The 23,287-nt window shown below is 38.2% G+C and overlaps 1 protein-coding gene and 1 long non-coding RNA gene across 7 annotated transcripts in view; both read right to left on the bottom strand.

The window, feature by feature from the left end:
- The window catches only part of PPP1R12B (protein phosphatase 1 regulatory subunit 12B), a 218,543-nt gene that overhangs the window by 55,238 nt on the left and 140,018 nt on the right, over positions 1-23,287 (bottom strand). The window lies entirely within an intron of this gene.
- LOC125925409 (uncharacterized) lies at positions 555-5,575 on the bottom strand. Its single transcript, XR_007458823.1, has 2 exons — positions 4,721-5,575; positions 555-4,473 (listed from the first exon to the last, which is right to left on the bottom strand). It is a non-coding gene; the product is annotated as an uncharacterized LOC125925409 (long non-coding RNA).

Raw genomic sequence — 23,287 nt, 5'->3', positions numbered from 1 at the left:
AACTCATGTTTAATGATTTCTCCTGTGTAGATGATTCTGAGTGAGGTAGAAATACTAGGGATTTTACCACAAAATGAGTCTCTTACCCTCAACTTCTTCTTTGAAATGAATCACTCTAGAGTGAAGTATCAGCCTTATTCCAATATACGGAAATAAAGAGCAGAAAGAAGCCATGCAATTCTTTCCACTTAATAGAGGGCTTCTGACATGTGTTCTTTATGAAAAAGCAATAAAAGCTAAAAAATCAGACCAACAAAACACATTCACTGAAAACTCTGGTGGGTTGCTTAGGGGTGAGGGAAAGAGACAGTGCCATTTTCAGGCACGATGGTTCTCACAAAGACTGGAGGGTGCTATCAGCATTTAGCAAGCCAGGATCAGGGACACTGAATGTCCTACAACACTCTAGACAGAGTGTCATCATTATGATGAAGAAGTAATTACTCTGCTAAAATGCTCACAGGGCTCTGATGAGAAAAAATGCTGCAAATGATCAAGAGCACTAACAGAGCAAATTACATCTTTTTGATTAGCTTAGAAGTAGCCCAAAGAGCTTTATAGGTTACATGGCCGGTGAAACACCGAATAAGTAGCTTATAAGAGTATTACTTATCTAAAACTTTTGTTAGAACTTACTACAACTATAGATGTTCAGGAAAGAGTTGTTTAAAAAAGTTGTTTATCTCAATAAGGTTGCTTTAAAAAGTCAAGGAGAAAGATGTTGAATACTACCATAGTTTTATAATACTATAAAATACTTAATTATATTTTAGAGTATCCTTTAAAATACATTTGTTTAGTGCGTAAAGATATGTTTGATATTTATGTTGTGCTTGTAATCTGTGTGTCAGGCAAAACACTACCATCTGGTGGCATGTCTAAAACGTAGGCTCAGTATTTAGGAACAGTGAGCTTCTTGATAGTGAAACCTATACTTAAAGGTATAAAATCAGAGAACCATCATAAGCCGTGAGTAGTAGAAGCCTATAAAAATAAATTATAAACATAAAGGTTCAGAAAGTCTACTTTAAGTTCAAGTGTTTTAACTATCATCAGCCTGATTTAGTTACTTTTTAATATTTTGGTAATTTTCTTTAAAGCCTATAAATTTGGCTGAATGCTCCATCGGGTGGTAAGAAAAGGAAAAATATTTCCCATTACTTGTAGTTGGCAGAGTTTTAAGGAAGAAGGCCATTACTGTACTAAGAAAAGCATCTATGTATGGATCATGTAGAAGTTTTAATTCTTCAGCTACTTTTCCTAATTGTGAATTTATAGTTGGTTCAGAAATAAAGTCTACTCCATTCATCTAAGTTTACTGAGAACCCTCCTTCCTTAGCATTAAAAATGTAGTTACAAACTCAACACTTAATTTTCTTATTTTTTAAAAAGTTTACTTATTTTGAGAGAAAGGAAGAGAGGAGGAGGAGGAGAGAGGAGGAGAGAGAGAGAGAGAGAGAGAGAGAGCATGCATGAGCAGGGGAGGGGAAGAGAGGGAGGTAGAGAGAATCCCAAGCAGGCACTGCACTGTCAGCCTGGAGCCTGATGCAGGGCTTGAACTCACCAACCCATGAGATCATGACCAGAGCTGAAACCAGGAGTTGGATGCTTAATCAACTGAGCAACCCAGGTGCCACAACATCTAATTTTCTTATAATAATAGTACAAGTCCCAGAAAAGTACATAAACGAACATTCCTAGTCTACGATGAACTGGCATACACCCTTTCTGCTTTGCAGATGCTGTTGACAAATACAGTGTAAATGTTTGTCCATATGCTTTAGGAGTTGTCTATATACCATCTATATATGCTTTATGTCCATGCTCTCAGTTAGAAATACTTCAAGATAGTTGAAAATGGAAGACGCCATTGCACTGCTAGGTTTAGTTTTTAATGCTCTCATTTCTCTTTTGCTCAAATTATTTTCTTCTGTGCCAACTGAATCCTCTCAACATCTAAATTTTTCCTTTTTCTGCCTCTCTCATTTCCACTGGACATAAGTTTGCCCCTTCACTAGAGTTCTGCCAAAGGAAGTTTAAGCTTTCGTGCAGGCTAAACAGAACAGCTATAACTCTGAAGATGACATAAAAGTTTCTCCCTGTGCCTAAGATACAAGAGATTAAAAAAAAAAAAAAGCCATTCATTACAGAGAAAAAGTTGAAAGATAAAATATATCACCGGGAGAGTACTATTTTTTGTCCAGTTAATTCCAGTTAATTTACTGTCCAGGTAAAGAACAGTCTATGTGCTATTTAATAAGAAGTCCATTTCAAACTCCCACAGTAGAATCTAACCAGAAACACAGCTCCTTCAGTCAGCCATGGGGGGAGGGGGGAAACAACTCCCAGGGTACGCAAGTTAATAGTCCTGTCAACCCTGTCATTCCCACATTGCAATGCCAATGTAATTACACACAAATACAATTATGCCGAGGCAAACACTGTTGCAGAGTGTAAGAGCTACATATGCATTTCTCTAAGAAACACAACTTGTGAGGCCCATGAAGCATGGCAATGTTTGTGGCAAACAGGACCAATGTGGGGATCAAATTAATTAGATTCCGGGAGTCTGCTGCTTAGTATGCAATTTGGGAAAGAACTAAGCTCCATGATGACTGACTGACTGGCATACATTGAACCACATACATATTGTTTGTTTTAGCACAAAGGGCACATAAGAACTAATATTTGAGTGCCCTGGGCTCTGTTCTAATCAGTTTGCACGATTCTGCATGTAATGTTACTATCTGGTTAGTTAATTTGGGTGGTGCTAATAATGTGTTATTGGAGTTAAGTTCACAGTCTCTATATGTTTAGTTAGCACATATTTAAACAAACAAAACAACAAATAAAATACCTCTTCCATACCACAGACTATTGGTGACCTAGCTATCTTACAAATACATACCACTGGTCCTAATACAGACTGAGTGGCAATATACAACACTGTCATTAAAACTGGAATCAAAACTCCAAGAGCAAAGCGTATCTGTTTTTAACCACTCAGAAGGATGATCACAAAGTCTGTGTTCCAATCAGTGAAACTTGCACCACCTAGGTATAATTAGTTGAATGTCCTTTTTTTGTTAATTTTTAAATGTTCTGAGTATAACTGATACCCAATGTTACAACAGTTTCATGCGTACAACATAACGATTTGTTAGGTTTACACATTATGCTATGTTCATCTCAAGTGTAGCTACCATCTATCCCGATACATCACTATTACAATATCATTGACTATATTCCTTATCCTGTGCCTTTTATTCCCATGATATATTCCTTCCATAACTGGAAGCTTGTATCTTCCAACACTCTCCCCTCTGGCAACCATCAGTTTGTTCCTAGTACTTACAGATCTGATTCTGGTTTTTGTTTTCTTACTCATTTGTTGTTGGCTTTTATTTTTTATATTCCACTTATGAGTGAAATCGTATGGTATTTGTCTTTCTTTTCAGTCTGACTTATTTTACTTAGCATAATATTCTCTAGGTCCATCCATGTTGTTCCAAATGGCGCAATCTCATCTATTTCATGGCTGCATAATATTCCATCGTGTATATATACATATACACACACACACATATACCCCATATCTTCCTTATCTGTTCATCTATTGATGGACACTTAGGCTGCTTCCATACTTTCCTTGGCTATTGTAAACAATGCTGCAATGAACATAGGAGTGCATGCATCTTTTCAAATTAATGTTTTTGTTTTCTTTGGTTAAGTACCCCAATAGTAGAATTGTTGAATCATATATTTTATTTTTAATTTTTTGAGTAACTTCCATACCGTTTTCCACAGTGGCTATACCAACTGACATTCCCATCAACAGTGTATGAGGGCTCCTTTTTCTCTATATCCTTGCCAACACTTGTTATTTCGTGGGTTTTTGATTTCAGCTATTCTAACAGGTATAAGGTGATATTGTGGTTTTGATTTGCATTTCCTTGATGATTAGTAATGCTGAACATCTTTTCCTTGTCTGTTGGCTATCTGTATGTCTTCTTTGGAAAAATGTCTATTCAGGTCCTCTGCCAATTTTTTGTTAAAAAAAATTTTTTTTTAATGTTTATTTTTTGAGAGAGAGAGCATGAGTGGGGTGGGGGGGGGCACGGAGAGGGGGACAGAGGATCCAAAACAGGCTCTGTAATGACAGCAGTGAGCCGGATGTGGAGCTCAAACCTGCAAACTGTGAGATCATGACCCAAGCCAAAGTCAGACGCTCCACCAACTGAGCCACCCAGGTGCCCAGCCCCCCTTTTTAAAATAATTTTTAAAAGTTTATTTTCTATATTTTTGACAGAGAGAGAAAGAGAGAGAAAGAGCAAGGACAGAGAGAGGGAGAGAGAGAATACCAAGCAGGCTCCATGCTGTCAATGTGGAGCCCAATGTGGGGCTTGAACCCACAAACTGTGAGATCATGACCTGAGCCAAAATCTAGAGTCAGATGCTTAACCAACTGAGCCACTCAGGCGCCCCTCCTCTGCCCATTTTTTTTTATTTTTATTTTTTTTTTTTCAACGTTTTTTATTTTATTTTTGGGACAGAGAGAGACAGAGCATGAACTGGGGAGGGGCAGAGAGAGAGGGAGACACAGAATCGGAAACAGGCTCCAGGCTCCGAGCCATCAGCCCAGAGCCTGACGCGGGGCTCGAACTCACGGACCGCGAGATCGTGACCTGGCTGAAGTCGGACGCTTAACCGACTGCGCCACCCAGGCGCCCTCTCCTCTGCCCATTTTTTAACCTGATTGTTTCTTTTGGTGTTGGGTTGTATAACTTCTTTACATATTTTGGGTATTAAGCCCTTATTGGATATATCATTTGCAAACATCTTCTCCCATTCAGTAGGTTGTCTTTTTGTTTGGTTTGATGGTTTCCTTTGCTGTGCAAAAAGCATTTTATTTTGATGTAGTCCCAATTGTTTATTTTTACCTTTGTTTCCTCTGCCTTAGGAGACATAGCTAGGAAAATGCTATTATGGCCAATGTCAGAGAAATTACTGCCTGCAATCTCTTCTAGGACTTTTATGGTTTCAGATCTCACATTTAGGTCTTTAATGCATTTTAATTAGGCAAATATCTTTATTGTTCTAGTTCTTGGTCCTCTTCTCTTTCTATATTGTCTTCCCTCCATGTCATATAGTCTTATGGCTTTCCACTATGTCATATAGTCTTATGGCTTTAAATACCATCTAAATGCTCCAAAGATGCAAAGAAGATGCAAAAGGTCTGTCAATTTTTCCAGTTGGATATCTAATAGATATCTTAAACTTAACATACCTAAAACTGGATTCCTGATTTTCCTCCCCAACCTTCGTCATCTGCAGACTGCCCCATATCAATTGATAGCAACTGTATCTTTCCAATTGCTCAGACCAATAGACTTTGGAGTCATCTTTCCCTCACATCTCACATATTCAGAATCTTATCAACTCTCAGAACCTCCACCACTCCCACATGATCCAAGCTCCCATTATCTCTTGCCTGGATTACTTTAATAGTTCCCCAGCTCATAAACTTGTCTCAAGTCAAATCTCAATGCAGCAGCTACAATGATTCTTTATACACACACACACACACACACACACACATATATACACACACACTATATATACTATAGTATATATATATACTATAGTATATATCTAGTATATACTATATATGTATATATAAATATTTTTATATATGTATATATTTATATACTTATATATTATATATTTTTAAATTCTATAAATTTAGTGATTCATCACTTACCTATAACACCCAGTACTCATCCCAACAAGTGACCTCCTTAATGCCCATCACCTATTTAGCCCACTCCCCCCAACTCCCCTTCCGCAACCCTCAGTTTGTTCTCTGTATTTCAGCATTTCTTATGGTTTGCCTCTCTCTGTTTTTTATTATAAATTTTTTAAAATTTATTTTGGGAGTGAGAGGAGATAGAGTGCTAGCAGGTGTGCGTGAGTGCACACAAGTAGGGGAGGGGCAGAGAGGCAGAAGGAGAGAAAATCTCAAGCAGGCTCTGCACTGCCAATGTGGAGCCTTACATGTGGATTGAACCCACGAACCATGAGATCATGACCTGAGCTGAAGTTGAATGCTTAACTGACTGAGCTACGAGGTGTACCCCACCTCTGTTTTTATCTTATTTTTCCTTCCCTTCCCCTATGTTCATCTGTTTTGTTTCTTTTAAAATTTAAGTCAGATCATGTCACTCTACTCAAAATCCTGCAATGGTTCTTCATTTTCCTCAGAGTAAAAGACAAAGGCTTACAGTACCCTATACCCACACGATCTGATTCTCTTTCCTACTATTCTTCTCTATGACTTCTTATATGTGCCAGTACTTTCCCACCCTATGGCCTTTGATCTAGCTGTTTCCTCTGCCTGGAACACTCTTCCTCCAGATATCTTCGTGACTCCTTCAGCTTCTTTAAATCTTTGTTCAAATCTCAGTCTGTCAACAAGGGTGATTCAGACAACCTACTTGACACTACAACCAGGATCCTTTCCACCAATCCTCCTTATCTAACTCTTTTCATTTCAAACTGCATCTATCAGTGTCTAACTTGTTATATACTTTATTATGTTTGTTGTTCACTGCCTGCCCCCTCTTCCTACTCCCTACTAGAATGTTAAGCTTCATGAGGCCAGGATCTTTGTTTATCTTGTTGACCAATGTATTCCAAGTGCCTAGGGCAATGTATGGCAAATATCAGGCATTCCATAAATATTTGGTGAATAAATGAGTGAATGTTGATTTTAAATTTAATGGGATCCCCATGGTGTACACATTCCATATGTACTTTATATCTATTGGATCAAGCTGGTTAATTATGTTCTTCAAATCCTTTATGTCCTTATGTATTTTTTGCCTGTCTGACATTAGTTTCTGAGACAGGTATGTTAAAATCTGCAACTCTGAATGTCGATATACCATTTCCATGCTATTCTGTCAGCTTTTGGTTTATAAATTTTGAACCTATATTTTCAGTATCTGTAGTCCATTATTTTATATCTTCTTTGTGGATTGTTCCTTCCTTACAAGTAAGAAATATCTTCCTTCCTATAATTTGATGATTTTTCTTGAAATTACCTTTTGATGGAAATTAATGTTGCCATATCAGTTTTTTCCTGGGTATTTGCATGCAATTTTCCCCATATGTTTTTACCTCCTTCAGTGTCATTTTGAAGACCACATATAGTAAGTAGAATAATCTGTGTCTCTCTGGCTTTGCAGATGAATTTATATTCATTATGATTACTTACATGTTTTATATTTCCTATTTACTCTGTTTTCCCTTTGCTTCTTTTTATCTCTTTTCCTGCCTTCTATTGAATTGAGTAAATAAATTTTAAAAATTACCTATTTTTTCCAGGGGTGCCTGGCTGGTGCAGTTGGAAGAGCATGCAACTCTTAATCTCAGGGTCATGAGTTCAAGCCCCATGTTGGGTGTAGAGACTACTTAAATAAGTAATTAAATACACTTAACTTTTTTTTTTTTTTTTTAGAAATAAACTATTTTTTTTCAATGTTTATTTATTTTTGAGACAGAGAGAGACACAGCATGAATGGGGGAGGGTCAGAGAGAGGGAGACACAGAATCCGAAACAGGCTCCAGGCTCTGAGCTGTCAGCACAGAGCCCAACGCAGGGCTCGAACTCACGGACTGCGAGATCACGACCCGAGCCGAAGTCGGCCGCCCAACCGACTGAGCCACCCAGGCGCCCCTCACTTAACTTTTTAAAAAGTTATCTTTATTTCCACTACTGATTCAGGAGTTGTACCTTCTATTTATATACTTCTATTACTTTAGTGGTTATTCCTACATTTAATATACGTAAATATATTTTTCCTTTAAAAGTCTATAAAGTTAATCAGATTCCTCTCTACTCAAAACAAGGGACTTTGCATACTTTTCTATCTTTAACACATTGTGGTTGCTAGAATTTTAGATCCATCTTTTTTACATGTAAAAGAAAAAAATTAGCTTTATTACCCTATTTTAATACTTTTTGTTTCTAGTATTCCACTGCTTTCTGCATGTGCTTTTTTTTTTGCTGAAGAATATCCTTTGGTTCTTTCATTAGTGAGAGTTTGGGTGTTTAGAAGTTAGCCCTGTGTATCTGCAAATGCCTTTATTTTGCTCTTGCATATGGAAATCACTGCATGAACTGTAGGTTCATAACTGTTGTTCCACAGCACTTTGAAGATACTGTTTTCTGGTACCTACTGTTGCCAGAGCCTAACGCCAATTTGACTACTATTCTGTAGATACATTACCTATATCTTTTCTTAGCATTTAAAAATTTTCTCTATATCATTAACATCCTACAATTTCATTATGGAAATTATTATTAATTATTGGTTTATTTATCGTGCTTTACAGGTGAGGTTTTTCTATTCTGAGGACTCCTGCCTTCATGGATTAATACTCAACTGCACTCGTCATTATTATTATTATTGCCTCTTTTTCATTCTCTCTCTCTCTCTTTCTCTCTGCTCCTTTGTGCCTCCTGGCAGATGTGTGCTCGAGTTCCTCAAGCTATCTTCCCCATCTTAATTCTCTTTCATGTTTCCTACCTCCATCTCTACAATGCATTCTGAAAGATTTTCTCCATCTTATTTTCCAGTTTACTAATTTTTCTCTTAAGCTGTAACAGTATGTTGCACAGTCTATCTCTTCTGTTATTCAATACTGTAGTATTTTTTTTCATTTCAATATTACATTTTTTCACTTCCAAAACTTCTATGTGGTTCTTTTTCACATCTTTCTGTTCTTGTTTCATTACCTGTTATTCTTGTTTTATGGGATCTAACTTCTTTTGTATGTTGAGAATTTTAACTTATTTTATTTTAAAAATTTTATTTTAAAAATTATTTTCAGACAGAGAAAGAGTGCAAGTGCGTGTGCAAGTGGGGGAGGGGCAGAGGATGGGGGTGGGGGAGAATCCCGTGGGTTTGATCCCAGGAACTGTGAAATAATGACCTGAGTGGAAACCAAGAGTTGGATACTTAACCGACTGAGCCACCCAGGCACCCTAGAGAATTTTAACTTATTTTAAAACCCTCTTTAGATTGCTCTATTATCTTTTTTCTCAGGTATAAATTCTCTGTTTTTCGTGGTCCTAAATTTTCTGAATTCTTTGTAATGTTTTGAGTTCTCAATTTTTAGGATTGTTTTAAAATACAAGTACCTGTCTCTATAGGGTAGTTTTAAGTTGCCTCAGCTTAGGCCTGATAAGATGCTGGTCTTAAACCAGATCTTAAATTGACAGCTCTGGGTTCTATGTTGAGTGAGTCCTTGTTCGTGCTTGCTTGCTGCCTCTGGCTGCTCCTCCTTATTTCTGGTCAGGCACAAGCAGTGTATTTCTGTGATGCTCCTGGGATGAGCTGAACTAACCCAGCCCCCATCTGCGGATAGCATTGTGGGTTCCTGGCTCCTGGATTCATGCTCTCAGTAGGCAGAATCCTTGCAAAAAAACCCTGACCCAATTGCCTATATCCATTTATAGCTCCCTTACCAGAGTGACTTTTCTCTCACTATTGGCCCAAAGAGACTTTCTTTCTTAAGTATTATTGTGTATTTTTAAAAATCTTTAAAAAAAATATTTACCCATTACTTTTTTTTCTTTACAAAATCAATTTATCTTGTCTTTATTTTTTTACTTTTTCCCTTTTAAAAATTGTTATTTATTTTTGAGAGGGAACATATGTTGGGGAGGGGCAGAGAAGCAGGGGGTGGGGGCAGAGGATCTGAAGCAGGCTCTACGCTGACAGCAGAGAGCCCCATGTGAGGTCTGAACTCACAAACCATGAGATCATGACCTGAGCCAAAGTTGGACACTTTACCAACTGAGCCACCCAGGTGCCCCTCTTTTCTTCCCTTGTCTCTGTTCTTCCTTTACAATCTCACGCTCCTGAAGAAAATGAGTCTACTTTTTAAATTATGGTTTTTATATTGCTATTAATATGAGGGATTTAAAAAAGAAAATTTTACTAATATCTAATATGTATAATGTCCTCTCCTTTCCCCAACTCTCCCTACAAAATGGAATTGAGTGAGTCTCAAAAAGGAACAGTTGACACATCTATACAATTCACTGAGAACACATTTTGATAGACGTTTCCCCTTTGCATCTTACCTGACTTCACTGCCTGGGGACAAGACGTACCACTTACAATGTATATTGAGGAAATAAAATTCCTTCTCCTATGCCTGCAATGGTATATTATTTACCGTACTGAGGAGTGACAGATTAACTACAGGATGCCCAATTAAATCTGAATTTTACATAAAGAAGAAATGTTTCTGGTATAAATGTGTGTCTCAAGTACTGCATGGGACATACACTAAAAATTAGTATTTGTAATTTGAAATTCAAATTTAACTGAGTGTCCTGTACTTTCATTTGCCAAATCTAGTAACCCTCACTGCACACAAAAATAAAATAAGAAAGTGTGGATTACTTGCAATGTGAGAAATATTTTTTGATCATGCAGGTTTTTGTGGAGTTTTCATCTATAACTTGAATGAACTATTGCTTGAGACTTCGATTAAACAAATTGCTCTGATGATTGACACTTACCTCGATGACAACCCAGGTATGGGGGTTTCTTCTCTAAATCTTAAGGATTGTTACTTTGATTCTGTACCCATGTCTGTTGGCCCTTTTGGTAAAACTCAAATTTACATTTTAATAGTACTGGGCCAGACACAGCTATTATCATAGAAAATGTGTTAGGACTAAAAAGAGTCTGGATTTCTCAAAATTTCTCCTTGGCTCTTCCATCATTACCAAAATGGGAATTTTGTTGGAAAAGAAAGGATGTATCCTACATCACAAACTTCAGAAACCAGCTGAAGGAGAAATACATCAGAGAAAGACAAAGATCATATGATTTCACTCATATGTAGAATCTAAGAACCAAAACAGATGAACACAGGGGAAGGGAAGGAAAAATAAGATAAAAACAGAGAGGGAGGCAAACCATAGAGACTCCCAAATACAGAGAACAAACCAAAGCTTGCTGGAGGGGAGAAGGGTGTAGGGAAGGGCGAAATGGGTGATGGGCACCCACTGGGATGAGCACTGGGTGTTATATGCAAGCGATTAATCACTAAACTCCACTCCTGAAATCATTATACTATATGTTAACTAACTTGGATTTAAATGTTTAAAAGTTAAAAAATTAATAACAAAAAAAAGAAACAAGCTGAAACTGGGAGTTAGCAGCCTACTCCCGTTCCCTGTGGTTTTCATCTTTACTCTTCCCAGAATGTTGATTTCACTCTTTTCCTTGCAGATTCTTGTCAGCTTCTCATTCCACATGATAAAACAGGAGCACCCCAAAATTCTAATTGTATATGTACAGGTACACTCACAACCAAAGCCTTCATATCATTTCCAATTCCCTAAGAATAAAAAATATCACTATCTCAACATGGAACAGATGAACACCTCCGTGTTAATAAGCTATGGTCAGGGCTGGTGTTATCCATTATATGGTCAGCTGATGGTGGTTTACTCTTGGAGAGTAGCACCTGGTTCTGTTTCCCATCTCATTTCTTAAATGTCAAGTTTTCTCCGCTCCTTTGCCCTTTTTTCTCTCCAGGTTTTCTCAATGAACCCATGGTTTTCCAGCATCAGCTCAATCGCTTCCAGAGAGTTCCTGAGGAGTGCCCCATTCTTCATGGACTTTTCATTACTTCTTAATTTTGTATTGAGAGGGACAGGATTCAGTATCCTTACTCTGCCATCCTGAGTACTAGAGTAGCTTTTACTTTTTTTTTTAATGTTTATTTTTGAGAGAGAGAAAGAGTATGAGTCGAGAGGGGCAGAGAGAGAGAGAGAGAGAGAGAGAGAGGGAGACACAGAATCTGAAACAGGCTCCAGGCTCTGAGCGGTCAGCACAGAGCCTGACACAGGGCTCGAACTCATGAACCATGAGATCATGACCTGAGCCGAAGTCAGACACCCAACCGACAGAGCCACCCAGGTGCCCCGCTTTTACTTTTTAAATAATAGTTCAATTCTCAAAACCCCACCAGTCTGTAGTCATTAGCAAATACATCCAAGGTTCAAAATCAAAGTTGACCATAGTAGAGGAATATTCTGATTATTTGGAAGTAGTTTGCATGGAAATAAACAACAGATACACTGAAAAATCAGAAATGGAGGGAAGTTGATTTTAAAAAGGTAAGAAACTTGGGACAGCAGCAGACTTTATTGTAGACCTTGTGTATAAACTTTACCACTGTTTTCCATAAATGGAATCAGACTGAACAAAAGAAAAGGGTGCTTTCCACAGCACTAGGCCCAGCACTGCAGCCAGCAGAGTCCTGTAATAAGCACCACCTGCACTCCTACACCTGGAAGACAGCCATCAGCACAGTGGAAAGAATGCTGGTCTGGGAATTCAGAACTGTTCTAGCTCATTCTCTGCCACTACGCTATTGTACAGCATAGGTTAAGTCTTGATCCCTTTTGGGGCCCCAGGTATTTTATCTGTAAAATAAGGGAGTTGGGCTAGAATAGCTTCCACAGTACCTTCCAGAAATAATTTTCTGTGATCTCAACAGTTTGGTACTTCGTAAGTATGCTGAGTCCTCCATTCTTCAGTTTGCTAAGTAAATAACCTGCCAGGTACAGGAAGAAAAGCATGCATTCCTGAGCTCAGTCTTCAAGAATGGAGACTCACCATCAGCAGACACGTGGCATTGTCTGATCACCACTCTGCAAAGGAACAGCCTACTGGTGCCTAGTGACTGGATGAAGTTTCCGTGTGGGTGTAAACACAATCTAAGTTTTAAATAGAGAAAAGCAAACCAACCCAGACCAAAACAAAACCCCTACACACAGTCTCAGGCACAGCAGAAGAAAGCATGTCTTTTCTACAAACATGTCTGTCACTGACAGTTGAGAAGACAATAAAAATAAATCGCATACTGAGCATATCAAAGCGCAGAGAGGGACAAAAGTAAGCAGCAGGCAGCAAAGTCATAGGATGTGAGCGGTCTGACCCTGCACACTGTAAAGTCTGCACAGCCAGAAATTTCATGTGAATCGAAATGCAGGGAAGAGAATCAGGAAGGAAAGAGAAAAGTTGGGAGTTCGACTGAAAAGAAGGACGAATGGATTAAGAATGTAAAAATTGGGTTAAGGTGGCAAGGAAAACTCAGTAATAAATCTCAGAGTTTCTCAGAGCGTTGACTATGGTTCCAGTGTGAATTTTTACGAACTACTTAATTTCACGACATTACACTAAAGACAAGTAGATTCCAACTTGGGAGGTGTGAAGGATGGAGAAATAGCATATAACCAGCTCCGACCCCAAGCAGTCTTCAGATAACATTCTAGAGACATTTCTAAAAACAAAAACAAAACACATTCATTGAAAGGCACCTTACCATCCACACTGCTACACGTGAGGCTCAGTACATTGCATCTACAGTGCTGTTTGTGTGAACGATATTAGGGGTGGGGTGGGTGCCCAGCAGATTTCGTAACTCCACTATCCAATACTTCCACTCCATCAGAAACACGCAACCCATCACCAGCCAGGGAAAAAAATGCTCTGGCAAAATTCCCACTCGGTTCAAGCAGTCTTCACTTGCAGGCAAGCCTTCACTTTCTGGAAGTTTGTGTGGCCAAAGCATTTAAGTAAAAAACAAGAAGAGAAAAAGAAAAAAAAAAAGAAACAAGTAACAGGGGAGCATTAAGGAAAGTAGAAAAAAGCCAGTCATACTTAGTCTCACCTTAGAAACACAATCATTGTTAACACTGTGGTGACTGTACCCCTGGTCTTTTTACTTGGGCCTGGGTATCCTCTATACCTCCTATTACATATATGATTGTGGATCTAGTTCATTCACTAATCTTTTATCATAAGCATTTATCCAGGCTATTACACTATCTTTGTAACTCATTTTTAAATGGCTGCCTCATACTCTCATCTGTTCCAAGGAAACACTCCGAAATGGCTAGTAGGGAACAGTAAAGCAAACTATGATTCATAGTATTCCATTGCATGGATGAATCATAGTTTACTTAACTGCTGCCAGAATACTGGACATTTAGGTTGTTTCCAATTTTTCCACTGTTACAAATAACTAAATGGACTCAATTTGTTTTGTTCAATAGTACCTAGCAAACAGCTTTCCATATAATAGGTACTCAAGTATTTATTGAGTGAATAAACGTTTATAGAGCTACATACATACAATATATCCTGTGACAAAAATCTCTGTATATAAAGCTTCCCTTGACCCTTTTTATATTTAGGACTGTTTCTTAGTGAAAGATTTCCATAAGTGGAAATTCTGTATCAGTTTGGGGCTTTTCATAGTTTGACAATTTGCTTTCTGAAAAGGAAGTATTAACTTGCATTCTCAACAGTAAAATATGAGGAGGCCCATTTCATTATACTCTCACCTGAATTGAGCATTATCTTTTTACCTATGTTGGTTAGTAAAAAACAAAAAAAACAAAAAAACAAAAAAACAAAAAACAAAAAACCCCCAAAACACTACTTCATTACAATACTAATTCATAGTTTTGAATACTAGTGAGGTTATATACTTCCCCTTATAGATGTTAAACAGTTGTCCATTTTGAAATAGTTTCCAATAATCACTGCTATCTAAATCAAATTTATTCTCTGAAGCTCAGTGGTAGGTTACAGTACAAAAACATTTTTAGGAAGTAAATTCTGGAAGAACTTTCTTTAAGAAACTAACCTGAATACATAGCTGAGAACATTATAACCTGAATATATAGTTTCTTTAAGAAACTAACCTGAATATATAGCTTATTCATAACCTACTTGTTATTACGCTGCAGTGTGCTTTTATTAATGGTAAAGTTGGAAGCTAAAACTCTCAGTTCTTGACTTTTCCCTAATATTTCTCTGTTACATAACTTTGTTTTGTTTGTGATATCTTTCTGGGGTAATATCATAACTGAGGAGGGGGAAAGCTGGGAGGAAAAAGTTCCCATATTATTCTTCTGGAATTTTTCTTTTAGGAAGCCATTCTAGATTAATCCAGAACCTACAACTGCACTCTATCGAACTTCTTTAGCTAAGATAATCTTGAGGTGGCTTAGCAGAACTTTGTCAAACTTGAATCAGGCTTTCTCTCTGAAGGCACTCCGTAAACAAGTGAAACACAAAAAAAGGGAGAAACACAGAGAAAACATGGTAGGTCTGGACAACATTACCAGTAATGAGAACATGACGATGACTGACAATCACATCTCACTAGCTAATCCAATAACTAACTCCTTTCATAATTGCTAGCATAATGTGGAAAATGCTCCTCTGGGGTAGAAGAATATTTGCTTTTCATTCCTTCAAAATATGCTTGCGGGATCAGGCAAGAATGTTGATCTATCGTCTGTTCTCAACAAGGGGAGGAAGCAGAAATGTGGAATAAGGATTGTTAGGAGGAAGCCCAATTCAGAGTAAAGCATGGAAGCAGAAAGTCATCACAATCTGCCAAATGATAGGATGATTAGATATGTTTGAACTCTTCAAGACTTTATGAAGACTTTTCTTTTCTTTTCTTTTTTTTAACAGCAAACTATTTTGGAGCTCTGCCCACAAAGCAAATGGCTACTAACCAGATGCTATTAACCCCCAGGAAACTTATCAAAATCATTATTGCAGAGGATCACAAAGAGAAGGTACCGCTGCTTCAGTGCCATCCAGGCCACCAAACTGTTCTCACTAGCCAGCAAAATCTCCTTATTGCCAAATCCACTGGGTACTTTGGGGGTTCTCAGACTCTGTGTGGATTACAGAATCAAACTGGATGTGATTACAGAGGACTAGGGTAGCTATAGTTTGTCTTTCCAGCACTTTATTCCTTTCTCTTCTTTTGGTAACAGAACGCTTTCTTTCATCCTGTGGGGAACCGGTCCAAGTAGCTGACCCTCTCCTGACCCCACCCCTACAAAAAGTGGGAGCCGCTGCTACTGCTTCCTCATTATCACTACCATCACTACTGTTGTCGTTATCATTATCATTACAATCACCGTGGTAGCTAACATTTATTGAGTGCTTACCGTGTTTAGGCACTGTCCGTAAGTTTTATCCGCATTATCTCTTTTAAAGACATGACCTATGTGATAGCTACCATTATTTCTCACATGTTAGAGTTAGGGAAACTGAGGCACAGAGGAGTATGTAATTTGCCCAAGGTCGTACAATAAGTCACAGAACAGGGATTTGAACTCAAATAACTTGGTTCCAGAGTTCTGAATCTTAACCACTGTGCTTCACCGCCCCTCTAACCATCTAACCTCTGGCTACAGAAATTGCTTCAGGCAAGTCTACCTGACCAAAGCCAGGTCAACTGGATATATGGACACTAGGATAGAGAAGGTATTCTTCCTCTGTGGTCTATACAAGAAGGAGGCAGAGCTCTGATGACCAAGTTTTAGCCTCCTGCACTTAGCTATGCCTGACACCAACCTGGATCAATGTGCAGATATCCCAGTTACATAGCCTTTTGCTTCAGCTATATGAAATTAAGTTTCTGTCATCTAGAGTCCCTGAAACTTTTCACTTCCTTTTTTGGTCGAACATATTCTTTCCTCGCTCTTTTCCTGCTCTGACCATTTCCTCTCAGATCTCTTTCATGGGACCTTTCCTCCTCTGCATATCCCTTAAGCACTGGTGTGGCCCAGGCTCTGTTCTAAACTGTCTATTCTTATTTTTTCACAGCAGTGCTCCTCCTTAGCATCCCACAGATGTTCTGATAGGTCTCCCCTGGGGATGGGCTCCTTTTGCCTTTCCTGCTTCAGAATCACTGTGATACTGACCCATGGTCATTTGAGTGCATCCCTCACAACACTGGGGAAGAAAAAAAGCTGAGAACCAACTGCTCTACAAGTTGTTCTTGGAAAATATCCTCCCTTTCATAATTTAAAACCATTACCAACAGGCTGCTGCCCCTCTAAATTTTTATTTCTAGCCCCAGAACCTCCCCACACTCAGGCCTGTGTATCGAATTGCCTATAGCATATTTAATTTCATATGTCTGACAGGTACCTCAAAGTCAGTACATCCAAAAGCAAAAACATCTTCATCACAAACATGTTCTTCCTCCTGAATTCTCAATCTCATTATTAGTATATTATTCATGCAGTCATCAAAACTGGAAACATGAATGTCATTAATTGGACTGTTCTACAAATCTTCATAAAGACATAGCTAAATACTAGATATTCTGCTAGATCCTGGAAAGTTAACATAATGAACAAGAAACAGACCTTGCTTTTAAGGATTTTTGTTTAATTGGCAAATATAATAATAGTAACAATTATCACTGTATATTACAGGTTAATTCAAGATACTGAGGAGAACCTAGTCTACTCTGAAGAGAGGGTCAAAGGAAGGGTTCCTGGAGGCCCCAGGTGGGCCATAAACTAAAACATGAATGGGTGTTAAAAAGGGAAGTGGGGAGAGGAAGAGGCAATAAAGTAGGAGGAAGAGCATTCCAGGAAATGGGAATAACGTGTGTGAAAGCTCAAAGACATGGGGGGAAGGGGGGGGGCGGGTTGGCGGCAGGGAAAGACTGGTGAAGTACTATTATACTAGCAGCTATTGTTTAACAAACACTTGCTAAGGCCGGGCACTATTTTTTTTTTTTAATTTTTTTTTTCAACGTTTTTTATTTATTTTTGGGACAGAGAGAGACAGAGCATGAACGGGGGAGGGGCAGAGAGAGAGGGAGACACAGAATCGGAAACAGGCTCCAAGCTCCGAGCCATCAGCCCAGAGCCTGACGCGGGGCTCGAACTCACGGACGGCGAGATCGTGACCTGGCTGAAGTCGGACGCTTAACCGACTGCGCCACCCAGGCGCCCCAGCCGGGCACTATTTAAAGTGAAATACATTGTTATGGCCTTAAGCCTATAAGATAGGGATAACAATCTCATTTTTACAGCCAATTAAAGCACTTTTACAATTCCGAGAGGTTAAATTTCTCTTTTAAGACCTTACAGCTAATAAGAGATGGAAGTAGCTTTGGACCTGGGTCTTCTGGCTCCAAAGCCAATACCGTGTCTACCAATCCGTGCATCTTCTCAACCACTGTAGACTCTTCTTTATATTCACTCTCCACACCAGTAAAATATCAAATCCTACGGAGTTTTCGTATTTCTTAGGTTCCTCCCATTCAAACCATACTTAGCATTAGTTACCTAGTTCATTATCTTTCATTCGGACACTAATAGGCTCTAATTGCTCTCTAGGTATAAAAAAAAAAAAGTGTGTGTGTGTGTGTGTGTGTGTGTGTGTGTGTGTGAGAGAGAGAGAGAGAGAGAGAGAGACAGAGACAGAGACAGAGAAAGAGAGACAGAAAGTCAGATCATAACTACTTCATTTTTCCCACATGAGACCCACCAATTTATCTGTATATGCTCTCCTGCTCCAATGGAAGAAATATTCCTGTTTTTGTCTAGAGCCAGCCCTGGAATAATCTAGGGCATAATCATAGACTCTTTTCCTTTCTTTATGCTCTTTTCTGGAGAGATCTCACCCAGTCCACCATCTCTAGGTATCATCTCTAAGGCAGTGACTTTCAAATATCTTTATTTCTAGCTCTATTATCTCCCATGAACACCAGATTCCTATGTTCAACTGCCTACATGATATCTCAACTTGCATGTCTAACAGGAATACCTCCTGGCCCATTAAAAAGTGAGTATTATGAGGGGCAGGAACATTGTCTACCTTATACATTTCTGTATCCCTAATGCATCATGCTTGACATATACTAGGTAATAATAACTTTGTTGACTATATAAATGTATGCTGCTATGTAAGCAGTTCCTGAATGGAACTGGACTGTCTTAGAGGGCCTTTAATAATTTGGTTCTCTGTGGGTTAAATGTCCATTTCTGGAGGAGAGGAAGGAGTAGAGATTGGCTCTAAGTCCCTTCAGGGGGCCATAGTTAATGACTCTTTAATGATGACCTACCTGGGATATTAGTAATCCCTAAATATTATACCTCTAGGAACAGTCTTTGTCAAATTTGCCTGTTAAGAATCACCTGGAAGACTTCTATTACAATATAGATTCGTAGGCTTTCCACTCTCTACCACCACATCCCCTCCTAAGTCAGAATCTCAAAGGAAGAGGCCTGAAAATCTATATTATAAACAAATGACCCCAATGATTCTTACCGACAAGTTTGAGGAAGACTACTATAGAAGCTTTACCTATTAGGTAATTATTATTGAAAATGGCTCAGCTTGCTGGATAGCGGTATCCAAACTTGCCCTTAGCTCTAAGTCAAACACCCCAGAATTATTATTATGATTATAATATAATTAATATAATATAATTATGATTATAAGTTGCCCGAATAATATGGCATTAGTTTTATTCCAGAGAGCTAGAGGTCACAAATGACTGGAGAGACTCTTCAGACAACATATCATACATTAGGCAGACCTTTATTCTATAGAAAGGATCTTGTTTTGTTTACTTGGCACAAAATTAATTGTGCCAATCCATCACTGATTCCTATACATGGTGTGAGTCTTTACTATGACATATCACTGTCAGCTCTCATCCTTTTTCCTTTTCAAATTTTTCCTTAAAGTTGTTCAATAACCAGAATCCACTCCAAAAATCCACTCCTCTTAACCATCATTTCAAGTAAGCCCAAGGCCAAAGCTTTGAAGATTTCTTTCACCCCTCCGTAAATCTCCCCAAATTCTTCTTACATATGTACTGCAGACTGAAAGTTAACAAGACAAAAAAACCTAATAAACTCCATAACCTACTCCTGACTAAGGAATTCAAATGACAACCAGCAATTAAAATGAATGACAGGTACCCTTCCAAGAATCTGTGAGCCTTAAAGGCATGGCCATAACCTAAAAAGCAGAATTTCTCAAGTGTCAAGTGATCACATATCCCCAAACTATCATTTTAGCCAACCTCAAAGTCAGGTCTTTGGGAGGGAAGAAGGGATAGGATCAGATGAAAAAAGCAGATAGGGATATATTAGGAGAATCAACCATTTCAGACTTTCTCCACTTGTGGTGAGCAGAGCATAACATATAGTCTTGTTGAATTACCATGTTGTATACCTGAAACTAATGTAACATGGTGTGTCAACTACACTTCAATAAAAAGATTAAAAAATGTTTAGGAAAAAAAAAAGGTAATGAACTAAGATAGAACAGAGAAACTACTTTAAAATGACGTAGAAGAAACTCCTCCTTTACTCCTTCATCCAGGAATCTTTATAGCTTGCTTTCTGCAGCATGACCAAAACTGATGCTTTTCCAAGTGAGGACAAACAACGTGTATCCCCCTAAATGAATGACTTCCCTGACCCCACAAAGTGTCAATAATATTAAAGAATCAGAGCAATTGAAAAAATGCTGAATTACCAGAAAAGTGCTTAGATGAGAGCAAACTGACATTTGGAGTCATGTTTACATCAGCAAACATTTATGAATCTGTAACCAAGAGCAGAGGCTGGCAAACTGTGGCCCGGGCTGTAGGCCAAATCCAGCCCACCAACCTGCTTTTATAAATAAAGTTTTATTGGAACATAGCCATTCTATTTATTGACAGATATGTCTATTGGTTACTTTCCCACTATAATAGCAAAGTTGAGTAGTTGCAACAGACTACACAGACCACAAAGTAGATAATAATTACAATCAGGCCCTTTATTATTATTATTATTTTAATCAGGCCCTTTATATAAAGTGTTTACTAAGCCCTGACCTAGAGTGTTATGTACCAAAGATGAAGATTAGGCTGGCCCTGCTGTCTCTGTCCCTCCTCCAACACATACTACTGGAGAACAGACAAAGACATTTGCCCTCCCCATGACCTCGGAAAGGCAATGTTGACCCTCACAAGAGCCAACAAGCACCTATATTAGTCACTTGGAGAAATGAGAAACTAAGCATTCAGTTACCACGGATAGCCCCATGATCTACCAATTGGGTATATCACTTTTTTTTTAATGTTTATTTATTTTTGAGAGAGAGAGAGACAGAGCATGAGCCGGGGGAGGGGCAGAGACAGAGGAAGACACAGAATCTGAAGCAGGCTCCAGGTTCTGAGCTGTCAGCACAGAGCTCAATGTGGGGCTTGAACCCACAAATTGTGAGATCATGACCTGTGCCGAAGTTGGACACTTAACCGACTGAGCCACCCAGGCTCCCTTTGGGTATATCACTTTTGAAAGTCCCCCAGCACCTAAGTAATTTTACTTTGAGCTACTAACTTGCCAATGTTTTTTTTTTTTTTAATTGGGGCATAAATGAAATGCATTATATTAGTTCCAGGTGTACAACATGATGATTAGATATTTGTATATATTGCAAAATAAATACCCCAATAAGTCCAGTTAATAATCTGTCACCATACATAGCTACAGAATTTTTTTCCTTATCATGAGAACTTTTTAAGATTTATTCTTTAGCAACTTTCAAACATGAGACACAGCATTATAAACTAGAGTTTCCATGCTGTTTGTTATGTCTCCATGACTTATGCCAATGGTTTCAAAAATGTCCCTCCTTTCTTCTCAGTAGTCAATAACACTGGCATAGTTTAAGGTATAAGAGCTCAGGGTTTAAGAAAACAAAACATTTTTAAAGCATTAAAAAAGCCAAGTATTTTCAAAAGCACATACTGTTAAGTCACATCTGTGTGAACATTTAAGTATCTTGAAAAATCATATTTGGATATAAAGCCACGGTTTTTCTGTGAAAGAAATTCACGTCACTACATGGTTGCTGATTCTTGAACTTGTTTCATTGAAAACTGAGATGGTATAGAGAAAATTAAGATGGGCAGATTGTACAGATTTATCTTTACGTTTTCACCCCAACTACCCTACCTTTTAGGTCCTACCAAAGTAAGACCTTTACAGGCAACATCTGTTAGTGCCTTGAGGGCAACATTCCTGCTGGGGCAAATCTAGAAACACTCCATTTGCTGAAAAAGAGCTGCAAATCCCACACTAAGCTTTTTACCTCAATCATGGGGCTAGAACTCTGACATTAGCTAAGCCTAAGCCATGGTTAAAGCTCTCTAGCCATGCTATCAACAGAGAAATGAATACTTTCATAACTAAGGTAACCCCTAGACTCCAACAGAAAGAGGAACAATTATTCTTAGAGGTTCTCTGTAATCAAAGCCATCATAGGACTATTTTGATAAAAGAGTTGAACCCAAGTGCTTTGAAGAAAACATTATGAGATTGTCATCCTGGTAATGATGGGGTCCCAGGAATTCTCCGGTTGGAAATGATCCTTTTCTTAAAAATGCCATTAGTCGATCCTGAATATGTTTTTAAAAAAAAAAAACAAAAAAAAACAACTTCGCAAAAACACCAACAGAAAGTTCACCAGAATGTTAAACAGTAATTTCTTCTGAGTGGTATTTTTGGGCAATTTTTTCTTATTCTTTACAGCACAAAGAGTCCTCTTTCATAACAAATATTTCTAATACCTCTTCCAATCTTTACTATCCTGAAATAAAATTCATAGACATAAAACTTAGCTAAAATTGTTTTAAAAATCAAATAAACTTTGAAGAAAGACAAAAGGAATATATAATGAAATATGTATTTCAATGCATAAATTCTTGGGCCAATAACACTAGAAGGTATAATGAAGTAGTCAGAGGCTTAGACTCATCATAGATCATCATGAAGGTAGAAGTCACATGCACATCTGTAGAATGTTTTAGAACAATGCCATTATACAAGTGGCCCTGCTGTCAGGAATGAATAAAACTAAAACTACAGTTTTTCCTCAGTTTACATGGTAGTTGAATTTTTAGATTCTCTCTGCCATAAAATGGATGTTTACACATAAAATCAAGTTTGGTTTTGGACTTTTTCATCCATGACTGTCCAGGGAGACAGCTGAAAGTCAAGGAAGCTGCAGGACAACTGTTACATGGGACCTGTTAGGACAGGTAGTATCTCTGGGCCCTGTCCACTAAATGCATCCCCCATCACTGTGACCCCTAAAAGTACCCACACGAATATTTATAACCTCTAGAAATGCTCCTGCTGCTTTTGAGAAGCACTGCTTTATACTTTTCTATACTTCATATATTTTCTATAATGACATATATTACTTTTATAATCATAAAAAAATTCCAGCAGAGTTTCAAGCTCATCAGTGTCCCTCCAACAAAGAGACAGAAGGTCATGGGTCACTAACACAAACTAATACCTTGAAGGCAATCAGACGCAGAAGAAAGATTTGGAAGAAAAGTAAAT

This window comes from Panthera uncia, chromosome F1 (assembly GCF_023721935.1).
Source record: "Panthera uncia isolate 11264 chromosome F1, Puncia_PCG_1.0, whole genome shotgun sequence".
NCBI lineage: Eukaryota > Metazoa > Chordata > Mammalia > Carnivora > Felidae > Panthera > Panthera uncia.
This window is presented reverse-complemented; position numbering and strand designations above follow the sequence as displayed.